Below are 22,480 nucleotides of genomic sequence, written 5' to 3'. Positions count from 1 at the left end.
GAAGTCTAATATTTTTAAAGCTCTTTTTCCTAAGGATAAAATCGTGCAATACAAATGAAAACACAATGTGTGTATTAAATGCCTCTGGTTGTATGAATACTGAGGGCTTTTTTATGTATGTGTGTGTCTTTATTATTGCTCTTGCATTGTCGTTTCAAAAAATGAATTTCTAACAGAGCCCTTCTGAAAGGTACTTTAGGCTTAATGGCTACAGCAATTCTAAAAGTGTTCATAGGGTCAAACTGATTCAATTATTTTCATCTAGATAAAAGGAACAAACATTTTTGAGAGCCTACTATGTTGGTTCTTAACCCTATTTGAATATTAGATTCACCAGGCAGCTCTTTAAAATACAGATTTCCAGAACATTTAAGTCCTCCTCCCCATACTGTGATTTTGATACTTCTAGTAAGTGCTAAGGATTGTGCCGTATACGTTATACGTAAGATTGTACAGAGTAGTGGAGCAATTAAAAGGCCAGGCTCTGGGCCCAGATTTCATTCAGATCCTGCTTGAGCACAAATTAGCTAGATAACTTTGGGCAATTTACTTGACCTCATTGTGTTTTGTGTTCCTCTGCTATAAAATGAGGACAGTGTTAGCACTTGCTTCATTCCGTTGTAACTTCTATGTGGTTAGCATTCATTACTGTGGATTACATAATAACTGATTTTAAATCCTTTTAAAAACTTATTGAAATTACTATTATTTTCATTTTACATATAGGGAAACTGAGGCTTAGAGATGAAAAATGACTTTCCTAAAGTTGCCTAGTTGCCACCAAGCTAAGTTACATTAGCAATGATGGAGAATATATGATATAAAATTACTGGGGTGAGTTTTGTTCATGGTGACTTTGGAATGGTTACGGAGTGGCTAGGTGGAGAAGCCTAGTAATAAGTCAATTGTGTCATGTGGCTCTGGGTCTCAGCAGAGTGGTCATGGCACAAGAATATTCATTTGGGGTCTTTGACATGTAAATCGTGATTGAATACATGAGTGGGAGTGAGCTCATTCAGGAATCATATACAGAGGACAGCAGAAGGCTGGGGGCACAGCTCTTGAGAATGCCAACATTTTACAGAACAAGAAGTCAAAGTTGAGATTAAAAGAAGACTAAGAAGCCAGAAACAATAGCAACCTCTGAGAAAGTGTTAACATAGACATTTAGAGAGAGAGGTTTCAGTAGGGAATGTTGCTTAAAAGTGTTAAATAAACCTGAGGGTTCAAGGAAAAAGGTGTCACATGGTTTGGGAAAAGTAAATGTTATCTAGGACCTTAGGCAGAACAGTTTCATTAGACTGAATTAGTGGGCATAGCAGGTATGTACATCCCTTCAAGAAGTTTGGTGCTAAAGGGAAAGAAAGAAGATTATAGATAGGGGAAGATACAGATAGGAGTTTAAAAAAAATAATGGGAAATGAAGGTAATGGATTTGTGGCTAAGTGACAATTTTCTCTGACTACTTCTTTTGAACTGAACCACCTCTGAATGAGTATACCATATGTGTGTGTATGCACAGATGCATGTAAATCAAAATTGTAAATATTTTGAAGACTTTGCTCAATGAGCTTATCAAACGTAATCACCTTGAGTCATAAAATGAAGCTACAAGTCAACACTGAGTAGGAAGATTCTTAAGGTGTGACAAATGTTACCAAGTAAAAAGAAGGAAACTTATAGTTTAGCTTATTTTAAACTTAATTGTATGTAGGAGAAAATTGAAGTTCTTATTTTTATTTAATTCCCAATAGTCTAGGATCCAACAAATTTTGGCAAGACATTGCTATCATTCTACAATGGTTTCAAGTTCATTTTCTTCATTACTGTGTTATTGGAGATTGTTTTAAAATTCAATAATTTTATATCACTATGTCAAACACTCAAATTTCTAGAGAATTAATGACTCTTTTTCTAAAATGAATGTATGGAGGTGAAAGCAAAAGGAATTTGTGTTTGAAGAAAAATTGTGGAGTTTTACAGATCATGTACCATACTTCAAAGAGACATGAAGATTCAAGCTTCCTTACTCTTATAGTATCAAAGTATCACATTTAAACAATTTATTTTACATTTTTCCCTTTTTATTTTAAAATTATATCTCTATGAGATATGCCTTAGCGGAAATACAACTCAACATAGAGTTACATTCTTTTATATGATGTATTAGAATCATTCTATTTCCTTTCAGTTCTGTGAACAACAATCTTAATCCAAAGGTGGTGATGCTAGGTTTGCTGTTGATTTTGAGCTATTTCTTCAAGGGAAAGTTTTAACAGTGAGCCAATTATATTGCTTCGCTCAATGACCTGTAGTGAAAAACATCACCCAAAGACAGAGTAATGAAAATAATATGGGTGTCAGTCCTATTACTAAATGCCACGAGACAGTGGAGGGGGGAGGCCTCTGGAACAACTTCACAGAGTAGATACTGATTGCCTCCCCAGATGAGATTACACTGACGAAGTTGCAAATAAGAAAAGAAAGCCATCTACCAAAATGGATGTAACTGCATTTTAAAGAATATGTGTGTAAAAGAAAACCTTTTATGTAGGAATATCTGAATGATTAGATCAAACAAATATTTGTCAGTGGTCTCCTACTCAAGGACAAAAGTTGTGACTCAGTACTTGGTGAAAGAAATGTAAAACGGAGTGTTTGGCATCTTTCTGTTGAGTTGTGTGATTAGTTTGTATATCCTCTGAGAGCAAGAACTTACACATTCTTGTATTCCCTGCTCAGAAAGTCCCTTGCCAATATTCCATGCTAAATACATGTTTGCTATTTAGGAAAATGTGGGCATTATAAGCATACAGATGGGAGTGTCTATCCTGACCTCACTAAATACTAGACATATGGGTCTTTGCAAGTTCCTTAAGTGTTCTGAGGTTGATCTGCTTCATTTCTGAATAACAATATATAGGTTGGGGGCTTCCCTGGTGATGCAATTGTTAAGAATCCTCCTGCCAATGCAGGGGACACAGGTTCGAGCCCTGGTCCAGGAAGATCCCACATGCCATGGAGCAACTAAGCCAGTGTGCCACAACTACTGAGCCTGCACTCTAGAGCCCACAAGTCACAACTACTGAAGCCCGTGAGCCTAGAGCCCGTGCTCTGCAACAAGAGAAGCCCCCGCAATGAGAAGCCCGCGAACCGCAAAGAAGAGTAACCCCTGCTCACCACAACTAGAGAAAGCCCACGCGCAGCAACGAAGACCCAACGCAGCCAAAAATAAATAAATTAATTAATTTTTAAAAAACCAATATATGGGTTGAAGGTTTGTTGTGAGGAGTAAATAATGCAGCAATTGTGAAATAATGCTATCTCTTAACATAATGTTTAAGACTGATGACATTGAATAAACATTAGTTCTATCCTTTTCTTCCCTTTATGATTTGTTTTTATACTCAATTTTTGATTTCCTGTGAAAACTCAGTGACTTGCATTAATGTCACTGATTCTGACCCGGGGCAGTCCCCCTTTACTGATTCTTGCTTTCTGAGTCCAGGCCTCACATACGTTGTGAACAGCCATGATCCATGCCCCCGGGCCCACCCCAGATCCTTCATTTCCAGGACACTTCACTGCAGGAGCTCTTCCACCACTCCATTTATCCTGACTTGCTCCAAGCTCCTCTCCAGTCTTGACCCAACCCTCTGCGTACTGACACTAATGCAAGGCCCTGGCCTTAACTTCCCACTTCTCACATTGCTTAGTGCCTTCCTGGCCCACTCTGCGAATATCTTTCTTTACCATCAACTCCATTCCACATCCATAACTTTCCTTAAAGTGCGGTTCAAATATTACCTCTTCCAGAAAGGCTACTCTGATCTTAGAAACAAAGAACAAATTAACCCTAAACTGGCATCTGGGAGGTGACCCATTCCCCTCAGGTTTTAGATGTGTCATTTTTACAGTCAGGGAGGACTTCTGTGGACTTTGATGCTTGGAAGATTAGGGATTAGATCCAGGGTCAGCAATCCTGTGTAACCCTGGGCTAGTTACTTCACTTCCTTGGGGCTTAATTGCCTTATAACTAAAATGGAGAGAACACTTTCCTTACAGAGTCTCTCTGAGGATTAAATGAGATGATACAGATAAAACATTTAGCAGAGTTCCTGAGATAAAATAAGTCCTTAGTCAATGGTTATTGCTGTTAATGGGTTTGTATGTGGATGTGTGTGTATGTTTTATTACTTCTCATATTACCTTGCATTTGTCCATATGTTTAATCAATGTTGAATTTGTCATAATTTCTCAAAGAATGAAACTTTATATGTGTCTTTTGTAAATCCAACTCTTGTCTTTCCTGATTAAATACCTAATATGTTGTTGCTATGCATATGTTAGGGCCGAATAATTTCATAATGGATAGATGAATGATCCAGTTTATATCTACAAATGAAATTACTATTTTTATTGTCATGTTTAAGTACTACCAATCAGAGCTCATAAAATGTACAACCCCTAAAACTGAGCAGCTGAATCTTGAGACAATATGAAGATGGTCTTTGAAAGTAAGATTTATTTATATCTGAATATTATTTTATTTTGATATTGTCTGTATTTATTTCACTAATACTTTATTTGTTGATACTTTACAACATTCTGTAAAATTTTTTAACAACCAAATTTTTTGAATGTATGAGTAAGATAAGACATATATATGTATATAGTATAATATATGTATACACACATATACATATATATTTACAGCAGTAATATTTAAAATAACTTATTTGAACTTTTTATTTTTTCATTTGAAACCAGCTTCATCCAAACACCTGCTAAAAATGCAAAAAGACGTTGCCACATACACACATCATGGAGATAAATAGAAAAATGAAAGCAGCAGTAGTTTCCCTCATATATTCCACCAATCCCATCTGTTATACAAGAGACATTCAGAGAAATGGGCCTTAGCATCCAGATACTGATGTTTTAGTAGGAAAAGTCATACAGTTCCTGACACAGAAAGTAGAGCTAATGAGATTTCTACATAGTATGTATCTATATAGTATATGTATCTATCTTAGCTTTCGTGTACCACCCATTGTTCTTGGGTGAGTTGTTAGTAAATGACTATATGCCTCATCTGTTTTTACTAGATCAGTATCTCCTATTTCACACTTTGAGCTCCTAGAGGTAACAGCATGGTACCTATATGACAGGTAAAAATGGAATTCCATTTTTATTGTTGTAAAAAGGAAAAGAGGGAGAAGGAAATACTAAAGGGATTAATATATACTGTAATTGTTTATTAAGTGAATCAAAATGGTGAATACTGAATGCTAAATATTAAGCAGCAAATAACAAGTGACCATGAGCATATTTCTCACTAAACCTTAGATTTACAGGACTTCCAGCTCATATAATTAGGCTCCATTTGTGGGAAATAGCCTGTCCTTGCAATTCAATGTTTATGATGTTAGATAAATGTTTAGAAGGATCTTCACCCCAAAGACGTGATGAAGGTGACCTGTTCAAAATGAGAAAACTAGTTATTCCTGAGCATCCACACAGAGTTAATGCATAGACTCAAATTTTTCCACCCAGCACTGCCCTCTTTTATGCCTCTTCTATAACACATCTCCCCCACAACCCATCCATTTCTCCCCTCTTTTCTTATGTGTTCCAGGAGCTTCTGAGTTAAAAGCCTTACCTACAGTTATTTTCTTCTTATCACTTGCCTCATCAAAGGGAAGTTATCTGTAGTCTTTGTCTCCTGAAGAGTCTTAGACAGCAGGTCTGGTCGCTTGACTATGAATATGCATTTGTTGGAGTACCCAAGTGTCCCAAACAGTGGTTCTGTCTAAGGAAAAGTAATACTAATTATTGTAATTTATCCAAATGTCTTAGAATCAGTACATAATCACTATACAACACAGTGACATTTATGCATATCTTATGCAGGTCAGATTAATTTCATTAGACATTTGGTTTACTTTTAATATTGAACGCAGATCATGCCCATTTCATTTTTATGGCTTATACACACCTAACTCTGCACAAAATTTGAAACAATTAAAGCAAACAATGATCAGGAGACCAGAGCCCTGCTCTGAATGCCACCATTAGGTAACCAGTGACTTTAGGCAGAAGATTCCATTTCTTTGAGCATTAGCTTCCACAGTTGTGAGAAGTAAGTAAATAAGAACCTGCTCACAGAATTCATAAGACTTATGAAGTGAAGTAAGAAAATAGATTACATGACTTTATACAAAATATAAATTACTCTGCAACTAAAAACACTCTATAGCATAAGAAATCTGGGAAGTTGAATTTGTTCATTCATTTAATCAACAAATTTTTGATCAGCTACTCTATGAGAGACAGTGTGCTTGGGTTACAGACTTCAGCACCAACAAAAAAGGCATTGTCATATCTTCAGGAGACTTATAGCTCATGTATGTAAAGATTTACATGTTAAGTATAGTATTTCAACTTTGACAAATGATACAACGAGAGGTACAAGGTGACATAATAAACAATAATATCTGATGTAGGAAGATGCAGAACAATTATCTAAGGAAATGATGATGGAAATAAGGTCTGAAAGAAGGGAAGTCAACTAGAGAATGAGTAGGAGAACATTCTCAGCAAGAGAAGAGCATATGAAAAGATCCAGTGACTAAAGGGAGAATGAATCTGAAGAGCAGAAAATGCGGATCATCACTGCAGAAGTGAGAAAGGAGAGGATGGAAACCAGGCCTGCAAAACCATGTAAGCCAAACTAAAAACCTTGGGATTTGATTTATCCTAAAAAGTCAAGAGTCACGTTGACAAAAGTCAACAGATATTTTAAGAAGGTTAGCCAGAGGCATGATCAGAATTTCTTTTTTTAAAAACTCACTCTAGATAGAGCATCCAGAGAGAAGATCAATAAGGTAATAGTAGTCTTAAATGACACAATAGACTGGTTGGACTTAATTGATATTTACAGGACATTACATCCAAAATTACCAGAATACATGCTCTTTTCAAGTGCATATGGAATGTTCTCCAGGATAGATCACATACTAGGCCACAAAACAAGTCTCAACAAATTTAAGAGGATAGAAATTATATCAAGCATTTTTTTCTAAACCTAACAGTATGAAACTAGAAATCAATTACAAAAGAAAATGGGGGAAAAAACAAACACATGGAGACTAAACAACATGATACTAAAAAATCAAGGTATCAAAGAAAGAAATCAAAGATCACAAAATACCTCAAGACATATGAAAATGGAAAGACAACTCTCTAAAATCTAAGGGATGCAACAAAAACAGTTCTAAGAGGGAAGCTTATAGTGATACAGGCTTTCCTCAAGAAAGAAGAAAAATCTCAAATAAACAACTTAACCTACCACTTAAAGGAATTAGAAAAAGAAGAACAAAGTCCAAAGTCAGAAGAAAGAAGTAATAAAGATCAGAGAGGAAATAAACAGAGACCAAAAAACCAGTAGAAAAGTTCAATGAAACCAATAGCTGGTTTCTTGAAAAGATAAACAAAATTGATAAACCTTAAACCACAGTCACCAAGAAGAAAAGTGGGAGGACTCAAGTAAACAAAATAAGACATGAAAGAAGAGAAATAATAACCAATATCACAAAGATATTGAGATACAAAAAATCTTAAGGAAATACTATGAACAGTTATATGCCAGTGCATTGGACAGCCTAGAGAAACAGACACATTTCTAGAAACATACAACCTGTCAAACTGAATCAAGAAGAAGCAGACAATTTGAACAGACCAATCACTAGCAGTGAAGTTGAATTTGTAATTTAAAAAATTTCCCAGCAGGCAAATGTGAAGGACCAAATAGCTCATAGGGGATTTCTACCAAACATATAAAGAAAAACTAATGCCTATACTCCTCAAACTATTCCAAAAAATTGAAGAGGACAGAACACTTCCAAATTCATTATATGAGGCCACAATTACCCTGATACCAAAACCAGACAAAAACACTACTAAAAAGAGGAATTTACAGGCCAATCTCTTTGATGAGTATAGATGCAAAAATCCTCAACAAAATATTAGCAGACCAAATCCAACAATATATAAAAAGGATCATACACCATGATCAAATGGGATTTATTCCAGGATGCAAGGATGGTTCAACATTCACAAATCAATCAATGTGATTCATCACACTAACAAAAGGAAAGATAAAAAGTACATAATCATCTCAATAGACACAGAAAAAGCATTTGACAAAATTCAACATCTACTCATGATAAAAATTCTCATCAAAGTTGGTATAGAGGGAACATACCTCAACATAATAAAATTGATTTATGACATACCTATAGCTAGGATCATATAGAACAATAAAAAAAATGAAAGCCTTTTCTCTGAATTCAGGAAAAAGATGAGGATGTCCACTCTCATCACCTCTATTTAACATAGTAGTGGAAGTCCTAGCCACAGCAATCAGACAAGAAAAAGAAATAAAAGGAATCCATATTGAAAGGGAAAAAGTAAAACTAATTATTTGTAGATGACATAATATTATATATAGAAAACCCTAAAGTCTGAACCAAAAAAACTATTAGAACTAATAAATGAATTCAATAAAGTTGCAAGATACAAGATTAATGTACAGAAATCTGTTGCTTTTCTATACAGAATAATGAACTGTCAGAAAAAGTTAAAAAAAAAATCCTGTTTAAAATCACAACAAAAAGAATAAAATACCAACAAATAAACTTAGCAAAGGATATGAAAAGCCTATACTCTGAAAACTATAAAACATTGATGAAAGACATTGGAGACAGTGCAAAGAAATGGAAAGATATTCAATGCTCTTGTTAATATTCTTAGAATGGTCATACTACCCAAAGCAATCTGCAGATTTAATGCAATCCCTATCAAAATACTTATGACATTTTTCACAGAACTAGAATAAGTAATCTAAAGATTTATATGGAACCACAGAAGACCCTGAATTGCCAAAGTAATCTTGAGAAAAAAGAACAAAACTTGTGGCATGACCCTCCCAGATTTCAGATTATGCTACAAAGCTACAGTAAACAAAACAGCATGGTACTGGCACAAAAACAGACACATAGGTCACTGGAACAGAATAGAGATCCCAGAAATAAACCTATGCACTTATGGTCAATTAATGTGTGACAAAGGAGGCAAGAATATACAATGGAGAAAAGACAGTCTCTTCAATAAGTGGTGCTGGAAAGTTGGACAGCTATATGTAAAAGGATAAAATTAGAACATTTTTTCACACCATATATAAAAATAAACTCAAAATGGATTAAAGACCGAAAAGTAAGGCTGGAAACCATAAGACTCCTAGAAGAGAACATAGGCAGAACACTCTGCTGTAAATCATAGAAATATTTTTTTTGGATTTGTCTCCTAAGCCAAAAGAAATAAAAGCAAAAATTAAAAAATGGGACCTAATTAAACTTAAAATCACTAGCACAGCAAGGTGGACAAAATGAAAAGACAACCTACTGAATGGGAGAAAGTATTTGCAAATGATATAATTGACAAGAGATTAATATCCAAAACATATAAACAATTCATACAACTTAATATCAAAAAAAACCCCACAAAGCATCAAAAAATGGGCAGAAGATCTGAATAGACATTTTTCCAAAGAAGACATACAGATGGCTAACAGGCACATGAAAAGATGCTCAACATCACTAATTTTTAGAGAAATTCAACTCAAAACCACCATAAGACATCACCTCACACCTGTCAGAATGGCTACTATCAAAAGGACCACAAATAACAAATGTTGGAGAGGGTGTGGAGAAAAGGGAACCCTTGTACACTGTTGGTGGGAATGTAAATTGGTGTAGCCACTATGGAGATTGGTATGGAGGTTCCTTAAAAAACTAAAAATAGAACTACAGTATGATCCAGCAATTCCACTCTTGGGTATATACCCAGAAAAAATGAAAACACTAATCTGAAAAGGTACATGCAATTACATGTATTTACACTGCATATATTACAGTTAAGTGCGCTGGCCTAGAGGTGACACACATTACTCCCACTCACATTCCTTTGGTGAGAACCAGTCATCTAGCTCTGAATAAAAGCAGGGTTGCAGGATGGGGGTGGAGGTAAAGATCTTGGCTGGGCAGCTGCTTCCAAAATCTGGCTATCATATGGAAGACACAGCACAAGATAATGGTAGACATTTAGCTATTTTTGCCACACTGTAGATTAAATGGTATTAAAAAAGGCAAACTCTGTCCCAGTCAGATCGTTTGGAGCAGGAGGTCAGCACACTACGATCCATGAGCCAAATCCAGCCTATAACCTGCTTTTGTATCATCCATGAGCTAAGAGTGATTTTTAAATTTTTAAATGGTTGAATAAAAGAGGAGAAGATTTTATGGCACATTAAAAATATATGAAATTCAGGTTTTGGCTGTCCAGAGTTTTATTGAGATATAGACATATTCATTCTTATACAGATTATCTATGACCGTTTTCATGCTACAGTGACAGAGTTGGCTGGTTGTGACAGAGAAATATGCCTGCCAAGCCCTTTACAGAAAAAAATCTCGACCTTTCTTTAGAGCAATGCTTTAGTGCTAAAGAACTTCTGTGCTTTGAGCTAAAACTCAACTTTAATGGTCAAAGTTTTGAACCATTAAAATAATATTTAATGTGGCATTTTGCACAAAGCTCTTTTATTGATACATATTATTCTCTTGAATTATTTTACACTAGATGTTGTCTGCAGGTCCTAAGCACATATATGAAGCTGTGACACCATTAAATTACCCAGGTAAAATGCCTCAATATTGCCAAAGACTGACCAGCTAGAGCTACCCATAGCTGTATAGCAGGACAGTAACTCACTTAATCTTTTTGAAATATATCAGAACCACCAAAGAAAACCTGTTAGTTTTTTATGAAATTGATGACAGAAGATACTGACATCATTCCATAATAAGCCTCACACACTGGATAAGTGCCATTACAGAAGCTACATTCAGCATTGGTGTCAATTGGCACTGAAGTATTACAATAATAACAATATTTAGTGACCAGGCAACATTTAATTTCATACCTGCTCAATCACTTGGCTCCCAGTTTGATACCACTAAGTATATTCTTGTGAATCATCTTTCCTAATTAAAGATATATTTTCCAATCCATAAAATGGGAGTATAATTATTTACTGTGTTAATGTCCTAAGTTTAACTAAGTAATATATATAAAGCATCCAGCATTCTGTCTGGCACACACCATAGTGTTTAATTGTTAGTTGTTAGTTTCATTCTTATTCCACATTTTTCTCTGGGTTCCCTGTAATGTATCAATTAGCTGTGTAAAAGCTTTCAGAATTCCAGAAACATTTTTTCATTTCTCCAGAAATATTAGTTAGTTTCCCAAGACTGAATTGTTATACCAATACTTCAATGGTAATATTCAATGGTAAGAAAAACACATTATAATTCTTAGTAGAACTTAGAAACAAATGAAGGCACACAAATTGCTATAAAGTAATTTAAGCTACCACGTATAAACGTACCATCGTATAAACGATGCACACAGATTGGTTATGATTTACAAGTATGCTGTGTTTTACAAATTTTGTGGCAATGTCAATGATTTACATTTGAGAACACATTTTCCAAAAGAGATGATAATATGTGTGGAGGTTTAGGTCATAGATTACATAGGTCTAATTATTTCATTTATTTCTTTTCAACAAATATTTAATAAGCATCTACTATGTGTAAGATACCAGGTATTCAAATATGAAAGAATAAAATATAAAATAGTGAGCCATTATGTAACTTAACCTATAGACTCAACTAATTTATATATAAATACATATTGTAATAAGGCCTATCAAGAATAACAACAGTGTGCTAAAAGAGAAGACTGTTGAGCCTTTTTATAATGCTGTATTTAGGGCTTTAGGAAAACTTCTTTGGGGAAATAACATGTCAGCTAAGAAACAAAAGATGAGTTAGCCAGTTGAAGAGTTGGGAAGCATGAGATAGCTCTGCCCTGCCAAATCCACCCTTCTCTGCTCTGTACAGTAAGAGGTCAATCTATAGGGACTGCCTTAATGGGTTGCCTTGTCCTCTGGCTTCTTATTTCCTTTGGCCAGTGGGAGATAGGATAATATAGAGTGGGAAAGAATGAGTTTAGGTATTTTTTCCCCTAATTTTCGCTCCATTGTGTTATAGTGGGTGACTGTGCTCCTCTACTAAAAACTATATAGCTCTTGTCAGTTACCCTTCGCTATACAACTATCCTTTCTAGTTCTAGTATTCATTCCTTCCCATTGCCCTTTCAGGCCTAGGAATAGTAACAGCCTCCCACTCTTACTAGCCCTCTGGTCCTTCAGTTGGTGGCATGGAAGGAAGTACACCAGGAGAATAGACATTGGCAGAACAAATGGCTATGTCAATTGATTACTTTGACAACAATAATGATTATAATGATTATGAGATTAGCTGGAGACTTCAGATGACCCCATAAAGATTACTCAGGAAAAAATTTTCTAAATCCAAATCAGAGCTGAAAGTCATAAAGCCCTAATAATAGCTCTGAAGGGTCTCTCATCTTCCATAGTCACAGGTAAAGTACCGATGTAAACTAAACCCAAAGCCTGGTTATAAGGGCTATATCATGGCAGCACAGACTCAGAGCTTAACTGTCTTGTGCTAAAATCAAAGTACTAGTGGAGAAGGAGTAGAAACTGAGTGAAGTCTATTATGGTAGAAAATGCCAAATGAATCCCATGGAACTCCCCACCTTCCTCCACATCTGTCAAGAAAAGTAAACCTAAAGAAATTTTGCATTCCCCAAGGCATTATAGAGATTAGCAAAGCCTTCAAAAAGACCAAGTATTCTTATAATATCCCAATCTCTTTTAATGTATGTCTAGTTCACAAAACAAATGGGTCATGGAAAATGAAAGTCGATTATCACAGACTTAATCAGGTGGAGATACCAATCATAGGTGCGTTTCTGGATGTGATATCTTTAATGGAGCAAATCAACCCAGCCCCTGGCAGCTAACATGCAGCAATTGACCTGATTGACTCGGCTTTTTTTCTATATCTTTCAGCAAAGATAATGAGAAACAGTTTGCCTTCACAGGTACAAGAGTATAACCTTATGGTCTTGTCTCAGGGTTATGTCAACTCTCTTGTGCTGTCATAACATAGCCCTGAGTCCCCTTGATCGTCTTGATATCCCATAGAACATGACACTGGTTCATTCCATTTGTGACTTTATGCTAACTGAATCTAATGAACACAAAGTGGCAAGCACTTTAGATGCCTTAGTAAGACATATGCATGCCAGAAGGTAGGAAATAAGACTATGAAAATTTAGGAGCATACCATATTCAGAGGGTCCAATAGTCTAAGGACTGTCAGGATATTCTCTCCATAGTGAGAAATAAGTTGCTGCAAATTGTATTGACCACCATGAAGAAAGTGGCACAGTTCTTGCTGAGTTTCTTTGTGTTAGGGAAGAAACATAAACCTTATTTGGTAATTTGTTAGGCTTCTCAGTTTCTTCTGTGTGCAAGTTGACCTTTTCATTGAATTATGACTTTTTGGACACAGTGACATTGAAATTGTCTGTGGCCGACAGGGATATCATATGAAGTTTTGCACAAGTCCAATAGGTGAATCACAGCTCAGACCACTAAGATTTGGGAAGGAAGCAATGCCCTTATGCTAGCTACAATTCTTCTTTTGTAAAGGAGCTCTTGACTAGCTACTGGGCTCTGGGCCTGCCCAAAATTTTGTCTATGGAACCCTAGTGATTTGTAATCTATAGACTAGATGTTATCTGATTCATCAAACCATCAACTTAGATGTGCATTATAAGCATTGCATTGTAAAAAAGAAATGATATATTCAACTTGGTTGCCCAAACAGATTTGGAAGGCACAAGTTAACTTCATTGGTGGCTCAGATTCCCAAGGTACTTCTACAGCTTTATCAGCTCTCCAACAACCCACATGTGGAACTGCATAGGACTTCCCTACCCTATGACCAATAAAGGAGAAAAGAAAACAAAACTATGTCTATAGGTAGACCTGCTTAGTATGGTAATTTAAGCTAGAAGTCGTTAGTGACTTTAATATAGTCCAACTCGGGGGTAGCCTTGAAAGACAGCAATGAGGGTAAATATTTCCTGTGGCAGAAATTGAGGTAGTACATCTGACTGTCCACAGTGCATGGAAGGAAATATAGCCTTAGGTGCAGATATATACCGATTCATGAGCAGTGGCAACAGGTTGTCTAAATGGTCAGGGACATGGAAAGAATTAAGTTGTTAGAGTAGTGATTTACGAGAGCGTTTCATAGAGAACTTCTTTTAGAAGGAATACAGAGTGTGAGATTTTTTTCCCACAGGAACAAATCCACCGTGGAGAATGCTTTCAATAGTCAGATGCACAAGGTGTTGTTCCCTGTGGCTATCAGTAAGTGTCTTTCTCCAGGCACCCCCGTGCTTACTCAAACGACCGATGTACAGAGTATTTCTGAGGAGCAGGGTCGAATGCTAGTCATGTGTTCTGTAACATGAATTTCCCCTCATAAAGCCTGATCTTAATATCACCATGCCAAGTGGTCCACCTGCCACAAGCAGCTCCATGTGGCACCATTCCTCGGCAGACTGGCCTGCTTCCTGGTGGAAGGTGATTAAAATAAACTTTTCTGTCATGAAAGAGAGAGTGACTTGTCCTCACAGACATAAGTTTATATTTCAGATACAGAAATCCCTTTACTGTCCACAGCACTTTACCAATACCATCCTTCCAGATACCTTATCTACAGCCATGGCATTCTGCACAATATAACCTTACAAGGGGTGACACATATTACAATGAAAGATATATGCCAATGGACATAGGCCTACATAATTCACTGGCTTTACCATGTCTCCCCATCAGAAAGCAGATGGATAAACAGAATGGTGAAATAGCCTGCTGAAACCACAATTATGGCATCAGCTAGAAAACAACATCATGGGAGGCTGGGGTTCTAGAACAGAGGATGAAGTATGTTCTTAAACTAGCAGCCAATACTTAGTACCACTCTCCCATGGCCAGAATCAAGTTTTACAGGTGAAAATGGTCCCTCTCAGTATTATATCAATAAACTACCAAAGAAAGTTTTTCTTCCCTTCATATTTGGTTTGGGGAATGTTAGTGTGCAGTAGAGGAAAGTTGGTGTCCAGTAGTGGATCTTTGTATCCACCAAGACACACAGTTATAGCCTCATTGAGTTAAAAGCTGAGACTGCTTCTAAAATTTTAGACCCTCATGACATGTAACAAACAGACAGAAAGAGTGTCACTGCATAGTCTGTGATGACACATCATGATTAAAAGTTGAAATTGGGTTACTGCTACCCATTAGGTACAAACTATGAATGGAGCCAGATAATTCACTAAGGCATCTACATATTCCTGGTGCTCAATAATTCTGAACTATGGAAAACTAGGACAACCCAGTAAATATGGAATCACCAAGGATTCAGAGCCTACAGATATGGAGGTTTGGGCCATCCCACCAAATAAATAACACTATTCAGCTGAGATGGATAATGATGGAAACATAAAATGGGCTGTGGAAGAAGGCAGCTACCTTTATCAACTTAAGCCTCATGTCTAACTATAGAAGTAGAGGATATAGTAGTTATGTTTTATGTTAGTTAGTGGCTTCTCTTGCACCCATTTCCTCCCTCCACACTCCCCCACTCCCTCCTGCTGTTAACCTTATATGAAGAACACCGGTGGTGGCTAAACATTACTTTCCAGGTAGGATTTTGATTGCATTGACCTACTCTATGATGAGACATTGGTTCAGGGCGGACATTTTGGGTGTCTCCTGTAGTGGGGAAACAAATATTTCACCTGGACAAACGAGGAGAGGATGCTGAGAGGCAAATGTACTTGGCTGTGCTAGGTATCTTCCATCTGACATTCTTGTTCTTGCTTCACCTTTCTACCTGGGCTATGTCCCAGGTATGAATTGCATCAACAAGCTCCTTTGCTTTCTGGTTTCCATTTGGGTTCCAACTGAACAGGAGTTTAAGGGGAAACAAGAGGCAAAAATTGGGATTTTTCTTTTCTCTGCTTATTCCTTATTGTACCACACCTTTCAGGGGCTATGTTCCTCTAAGGTCATAGTTCTTGTCCTGTGGCCTTTTCTTATGGCTACAGCTGTCTTTCCATCTCCAGATTCTGTTAATCTCTCACTCCCCTTGTTCCTTCAAATCTTTGGGCCACATTAAATCATATGCATATATGGACAATTGATTTAAGACATGTGGAGTATTGCTAAATAGTGTGAGAAAGATGCTCTTTCAGTCAATGATGCTTCATTAATTGAATATCAATATGGAGAAGAATAAAACTTGACCCTTAGCTCAAACCATACATAAAAATTGATTCTAGGTGAGTAGTTGACCTAATTGTCTAGAACATAACATTATCATGAACTGTAAGTAGGAAGATATATTTTTAACTAAGTAACCAAGAAACACTAACCAAAAAGGAAATATCAAATATTAACTGCATTAAAATTAAGAAATTTATTCATCAAAATACATTATAAATTAAACTATACAGTTTGAGAAAACATTTTCAACATATATAGCCAGTAAAGGACACTTATCTGAATATATTAAAACTCTTACAGATCTGATAAAAAGACAGCACAATAGAAAAATAAGCAGGGGCCTCAACAGGCACTTTCAAAGGAGGTTATCTAAATGACAATACAATATAAAAAGGAGCTCAACTTTGTTGTGAAAAATGCATATGAAAACAATAATGTGATACCACTGTAACCAAGCTAGTATGACTAAAGATATTTTTTAATGACAATACTAAGTTTTGGCAAGGAGATAAGGCAATGGAAATCTTTATATACTACTGATGGGAGTATCAGCTGATATAACTACATTGAAAATTCTTAGGCATTATCAACTAAAATTGAGCAGACATAAATCCTGTGTCTCAGCAGATCACTCCTATGTATAATCCAACATAATTGCATGTTTGTAAGAAACAAAATACATGTTCAAGAACATTAACAGCAGCAATTTTTATAATATTCCAAAAACAAGAAATAACCAAATGTCAGTGAATAAATAAATTGTTGTATACAAGCATACCTGGGAGGTACTGTGGGTTTGATTCCAGACCACTGTAACGGAGTGAATATCACAATAAAGCAAGTCACACGAAAGTTCTGGTTTTCTAGTATGTATAAAAGTTATATTTACACTATACTATAGTCTATTAAGTGTGCAATAGCATTAGGTCTGAAAAAACAATGTAAAAATCTTAATTTAGAAATACTTTATTGCTAAAACATGAAAACCATCATCTGAGCCTTCAGCAAGTCATAATCTTTTTGCTGGTGGAGGATTTGAAATGTGAGAATTACCAAAATGTGACACAGAGACATGAAGTGAGCAAATGCTTTTGGAAAAATGACACCTGCAGACTTGCTGGACACAGGGCCACAAACCATTAATTTCTAAAAACTGCAATATCTGTGAAGCACAATAAAATGAGGTATGCCTGTATTCATTCAATGGAATAGTACACAGCAATGAAATGAACAAACTAAAGGTACAGGGATAAATTTACAAACATAAAATAAAGCAAGAGAAGCCAGACAAGAATATATTGCATATGATTTCATTTGTGTGGAATTCAGAGAACAATTAAAACTATAGTGTTTAGGAATATAGGCTTAAGGAAGTGTTTACCCTATAAGGCATGGTAATGATTACCTTTACAGGATAGTGATTAAAAGGTGACATCACTACCAAACTTACAGAAATAAAAAGTATCACATGGAAATACTATAAACAATTTTATGTCAATAAATTAGATAATTTAGAGGAAATGGACAAATTCCTAGAAACACAAATTACCAAAACTGACTGAAGAAGAAATAGAAAATTTGAGTAGACCTCTAACAAAGAGAATGAAATAGTAATTTTAAAACTTCCCACAAAGCAAAGCTCAGAACCAGATAGATTGACTGATGAATTCTATCAAACATTTAAATGGGAATTAATACCAATCCTTCACAAACTTGTCCAAAACATAAAGGAAGAGGGAACATTTTCAAACCCATTCTATGAGGCCAGTGTTACCCTGATACCAAAACCAGACAAAGACATCACAAGAAAAAAAAAAAAAAATCCCATATACCTCTGCCCTGACCCATATCAGAGGTACAGCCAACAAGCCACACAACCAGAATCTAGAGCATAAAGTGCCTAGGTCAGAGCATACCTTCCTGCTCTGCTCCACCCCCACAGGCCTCCCCTCCTCCTTCTAACCTTTGGGGGTTGAAAACCCCGGCACCCTGTGCACTCTCTACAGCCATGAAGGTCCTTGGGAACCTGTACGAGAAAGACATACTGAGCAATAACATGCAGAACTGGAGAAGGCAGAGAGCACCTAATGCCACCTATCAAGCTCACCATGTCAGCAGGAACAAGAGGTCAGGTGGTAGAGACCAGAGGTGGCTTTTTTGGTTGCACAGTTTGGCTAACAGGCTTATCTGGAGCAGGAAAAACCACAGTGAGCATGGCTTTGGAGGAATACTTGGTTTGCCAGGTTATCCGTGCTATACTCTGGTTGGTGACAACGTTCATCAAGGTCTCAATAAAAACCTTGGCTTTAGTGTTGAACAGAGATGAGAATGTTGGATGAGTTGCAGAAGTTGCTAAGCTGTTTACAGGTGCTGGCTTAGTGTGCATTACAAGTTTTATATTGCCTTATACTCAAGATCACAATAATACAAGGCAAATTCAGGAGGGTACAAGTTTGCCTTTTTTTGAAGTATTTGTTAAATGCACCTCTGCATGTTTGTGAGCAGAGGTTATCAAAGGACTCTAATAAAAAGCATGGGCTAGAGAAATTAAATGTTTCACTGGGTTTGGTTCTGAATATACAAAACCAAAAGCCCCTGAATTGACGCTGAAAACAGACTCCTGTGACATAAATGGCTGTGTGCAGTAAGAGTTATGGAACTTCTTTGGGAATGGGATATTGTACCTGTGGCATCTTGTGTGTGCCAGAAAATAAAGTTCATTTGGCAAAAACAGATGGAGAAACATTATCAGCATTAAAAATTAATAAAGTGGTTGTGCAGTGTGTGCAGGTTTTGGCAAAAGATTGGCGCATCTCACTGAATGGCTTTAGCAGAAATGGGAAGTACTTGCAGTGCCTTCATTTTGATTATCTTCTGGATGGAGACATCATTAATTTGTCAGTGCCTATATTTCTGACAGCTACTCAAGAAGGTAAATGCTGGACATCTGGACAGCTTTTGCTCTGATGTAGGAGGGTCACTGTGCAGCTCTTCTTCTTCAAAATCCAGAGCTTTTTTTTAACACAGGAAGGAGGAACGCTGTGCTAGACAGTGAGGAACAACATTCAGGACCACCTCTACATCAAGATTTGTTTTGGAACAAGGAGATTGGCTGATTGAAGGAAATCTTCAAGTCTTTGACCAAATTTATTAGAATGATGATCTTGATCAGTATTGTTTCACTCCTACTGAGCTAAAGCAGATGTTTAAAGATACGAAGGCTGATGCTGCCTTTGAATTTAATTATGAAACTCAGTCCACAATGGACATGCTCCATTAATACAGGATATCAAAAGCAACTTCTAGAGAGCGGCTTACAGGTGCCCTGTCTTTCTCCTTCACCCTCTTGGTGGCCTGACAAAAAATAATAATGTTCCTTTGAAGTGGCACATGAAGCAACAGGCTGTAGTGCTAGAGGAAGAAATCCTGAATCTTGAAACAACAGTGGTGGCCATCTTTCCATATCCCATCATGGACCAACTGAGGTCCAGTAGCATTGCAGAACACTGATGGTCGCGGGAATCGACTTTTATACTGTTGGGTGAGACTCTGCTGGCATGTCTCATCCAGAAAACAGGGAAGGGTCTTTATGAGCCACCTCATAACAGCAAAGAGATAACAATGGCCCTTGGCTTAATCACCTTGGAAATAGTTTCCCTTCAAGTTACAGTTTACGACAAGAAAAAGAAGCATATAGACTACCATGACTCTGAACACCATGAAGACTTTGAATTTATTTCAGGAACACAAATGTGCAGACTTGCCCAAGAAGGCCAGAAACCTCCTGAAGTGTCAGGACTCCCAAGGCCTGGACCGTGCTGATAATACTACAGATGCTTGGAGAAACCTTAAGCTGTTAACCCAGTCACTCTATCTTTGACACTTCACTAAGGAACAGAAGGGACCAATAGTTACTGTTGGCATTTCTTTGTAGTGGTGTCTGTCTGGACACCCTTTCTAAAAAACAGACCATTTTCCTTAATTAGCATCAGTTTTGGTCTGCCCTATGAGTTTTGTTTCGAACTTGTGTGGTACACTGCTAAGTTTAATATATCTTTTCCAGTTACTATGGTTAATATACCTTTAATACAATTTGAAAATCTTGCCTTTTTAATATTATATTTATGCTTCTGTGTCATGACTTTTTCAAGCTGTGATATTAGTTATAATCAATAATATACACATTGAATCTTATTTTTCATTCCTGAAAAAAGGAAAAAGAATCCACTAGAAAATAAATTTGGCTAGACCTTTTTTGGGAAATTTTACAAGACATCTATAGCAATTAGATTTTTGTTTAGCCAGTGAAAATATAAGTTACTTTCTTTATTCCTTCCTTCCAATCAGCTGTGGATCTTTCAGCTGTTATAATCTAAGCATTCTTATGATCTGCATAAACCCTGAGTAAACTTTCTTTATTCAGTAAAATTAAACATTTTGGTTTCTTTTTTTAAAAAGCAAAGCAAACCAAAGATGAATATCCCCTATGAATATAGATGCAAAAATTCTCAACAAAATGCTAGCAAACTAAATATAGCAATAAACAAAAAGAGGTGACAGTGTCCTTCCCTAATCCAACCACTGTGACAAGATTACAATGCCGATCTTCCTTAATTTGTGATGGGATTACATCCCATCCATCATAACTTGAAAATGTCAAAGTTGAAATGCATTTAATACATCTAACCTAGGAAACATCATAGCTTAGCTTAGCCTATCTTAAACATGGTCAGAAAACTTATGTAAAAATTAATAAACAGAAACTTCAATTAAATAGAGTTGGGAGACCAGAAAGGGGAGCTTTCATGCCTTGAGGCCCTACCCACGTACAAAAGGAAGAAGAAAGACTTCTCTTATTTCCTGGAAAGGACTCAGCCAATAAAAAGTCAAGGACTCTTTGTTTACTATGGCCCTCCCAACTTCCTTTTCTCCTCTATAGAAGTGTTCTCCCTCCCTTGTGGCGGGGGGGGGGGGGGGGGGGGGGGGGCAGGGGGGGGGAGATGTGAGGGAGGGGAGCAAGTGGTGCTTGCAAGTGGTTTGCCATCTTTGCAGACTCCAAATTGCAATTCTCTGCTTATCTGAACCCATCTTTGCTGGAGAGATATATGAGAGTCTATCTATTTCAGGTCAACACTTACATTAGCCTACAGTGGGCAAAATCACCTAACTCAAAGCCTATTTTATAATAAAATAATGAACATCTCATGTAATGTATTGAATACTGTACTGAGAGTGAAAAACAGAATGGTTTTATGAGTACAGAACGGTGGTAAGTATATCGGTTTTTTACCCTCAATACTTCCCAGCAACATGAGGAAGTATTGTACCACATATGACTGGCCTGGGAAAAGATCAAAATTCACAATTTGAAGTATGGTTTCTACCGAATGTGTATAACTTTTGCACCATCATCGTAAAGCCAAAAAATCTTAAGTCAAACCATTGTAAGTCGAGGACCGTCTGTACTCTGATTTTAGACAACAAAGAGCCACCCCTGAAGCAGGACGTGTATTCAATTTCACCCAAACTGCATGGCTAGAAAAAAGGAGGGAGCAGATTTCCTCCCTAAATATAAAGATTCTCTTGGTTAAAAACAAAAACAAAACTGGGGAGAAGGGGAGAATAGATTCAAGGAAGGTAACAAAAAATATCCTTCAAAATGGTTCCAGGCACTATTCTATACTATGGTATCAAAATCATTCTATGTAGACCAGAAATCTTAAAAATTAGATTACTTTTCACCTGTAAATCAACAACAGCAAAAATAAACAATAGAATAAAGCCTTCCAAGGGAAAAAAAAAAAGTGGTATTTTATTTCCCTATACTTCATGATGGAGCAAAGTCATGAAACTGCGGTGGTGAAGGTTACGAGGGAAAGTCAGTGCACTGAATATATTGTCTATTCCCATCTTTCATTCACATTCTTTGCAGACATTAGTAAGGGTCACCGGAAGCACCCATGCTAATCAAAGAACAAAAACTGTGGTGTTGTATGCTACAGCCTCTATTTGTGGATGAATAAATAGCATTTAAAGTTGCTTGTCTTTCTTTATGTAGCCGATATCCTGCAGGTATTTTAAGGAAATAGTGTTCCTAAGACAGCCACATAAAAACGTTAGTGG

The 22,480-nt window shown here is 36.6% G+C and overlaps 1 pseudogene across 1 annotated transcript; it reads left to right on the top strand.

Moving 5' to 3' along the window:
* Positions 1-5,943: 5,943 nt before the first annotated feature.
* Positions 5,944-21,316, top strand: LOC309625264 (bifunctional 3'-phosphoadenosine 5'-phosphosulfate synthase 1 pseudogene; annotated as a pseudogene). The gene has a single exon. The product of its transcript is annotated as a bifunctional 3'-phosphoadenosine 5'-phosphosulfate synthase 1 pseudogene (transcript).
* Positions 21,317-22,480: the final 1,164 nt, after the last annotated feature.

Source organism: Balaenoptera borealis (assembly GCF_965194805.1).
Source record: "Balaenoptera borealis genome assembly, chromosome: 1".
NCBI classification, from domain to species: domain Eukaryota; kingdom Metazoa; phylum Chordata; class Mammalia; order Artiodactyla; family Balaenopteridae; genus Balaenoptera; species Balaenoptera borealis.
This window is presented reverse-complemented; position numbering and strand designations above follow the sequence as displayed.